The sequence below is a fragment of the Lissotriton vulgaris genome, chromosome 1_1, assembly GCF_964263255.1.
Source record: "Lissotriton vulgaris chromosome 1_1, aLisVul1.2, whole genome shotgun sequence".
Classification (NCBI taxonomy): Eukaryota; Metazoa; Chordata; class Amphibia; order Caudata; family Salamandridae; genus Lissotriton; species Lissotriton vulgaris.
This window is the reverse complement of record NC_141685.1, coordinates 235,993,161-235,994,525: the sequence shown is the minus strand read 5'-3', so window position 1 is coordinate 235,994,525 and position 1,365 is coordinate 235,993,161. Positions and strand designations below refer to the sequence as shown.

At 38.8% G+C, this 1,365-nt stretch overlaps 1 non-coding gene across 1 annotated transcript; it reads left to right on the top strand.

The window, feature by feature from the left end:
- Positions 1–1,044: 1,044 nt before the first annotated feature.
- TRNAQ-CUG (transfer RNA glutamine (anticodon CUG)) lies at positions 1,045–1,117 on the top strand. Its single transcript has one exon. It is a non-coding gene; the product is annotated as a tRNA-Gln (tRNA).
- The last annotated feature ends 248 nt before the right edge of the window (positions 1,118–1,365 follow it).

Below are 1,365 nucleotides of genomic sequence, written 5' to 3'. Positions count from 1 at the left end.
CTCAGTCGGTAGAACATGAGACTCTTAATCTTAGGGTTGTGGGTTCGAGCCACACGTTGGGCAAAAATGAGTAATTTTTGCTGTATTATTGCATTGACTCTCATAATCTGGTGATTATTCTTGCATTAGACGTGCAATAACTATCAAAAATGGTATCTCCCTTGGTTTCTCATTGGTGGGAAATTTAACTTCAAGATTAGGTAGGGTATGAGTCTAGATCAACACACCACAATATCACTCATATTCAAGTAGTAAACAGGCCAACCTGAACTGTAAAACATCCCATAAGTGGAGGTAAGGCATAAGTTAGGAGTGAACTGAACACTGTTATGGGCAATTGGACTTCAAATAAAGTGTGGAAGGCAGGTTACTTTTTTAATGTTATGCAGATTAAACACACAGGGGAATTAGCTCAAATGGTAGAGCGCTCGCTTAGCATGCGAGAAGTAGCGGGATCGATGCCCGCATTCTACATTATAAAATTTGCATACATTTTATTTTTAACTTGTCATTGCCAAGGTCATTGCAGAGTAAGAACAGAAAAATCACAGATGGCTTTCAAATATGGTCTCATTATAACAACAAAAGTGGTTTAATCAAAAGGGTTCAGGTATTCTTTAGCACGTGAGAGGAATTTGAATTCTTATGCAATCTCAAAATGAAGTTCTCACAACTTCCATTTTCATTTTCTCTTATTTTATTTGACACTCTGTCCTCTGAAGGATGTATAAATCTGGCTTTCCTTGCAAAACAAGAGTAGAGGAATATCCAGGATTTGATTTTCTTCACAAAAAGTGATTGGTCTGCATACCGTTTGAAGGCAGACCGGCTAGCTCAGTCGGTAGAGCATGAGACTCTTAATCTCAGGGTCGTGAGTTCGAGCCCAACGTTGGGCGAAAACTATTTATTTTTGCCTGAATTTTGCATTTGCTCTCTTAATATGGAGATTAATCTTATATTAGACATGCAATAACTCCCAAAAATTGTCCAGGAATGGATTTCCTACAAAAAAATGATTAGTTTGCATACCATCTTGAAGTGGGAGCCCGGCCAGCTCAGTCGGTAGAGCATGAGACTCTGAATCTCAGGGCCGTGGGTTTGAGCCCCACGTTGAGCAAAAATGAGTAATTTTTGCTGGATTATTGCATTAACTCTCATAATCTGGTGATTATTCTTGCATTAGACATGCAATAAGTATCAAAAATGGTATCTCCCTTGGTTTCTCATTGGTGGGAAATTTAACTTCAAGATTAGGTAGGGTATGAGTCTAGATGAACACACCGCAATATCATTCATATTCGAGTAGTAAACAGGCCAACCTGAACTGTAAAACATCCCATAAGTGGAGGTAAGGCATAAGTTAGG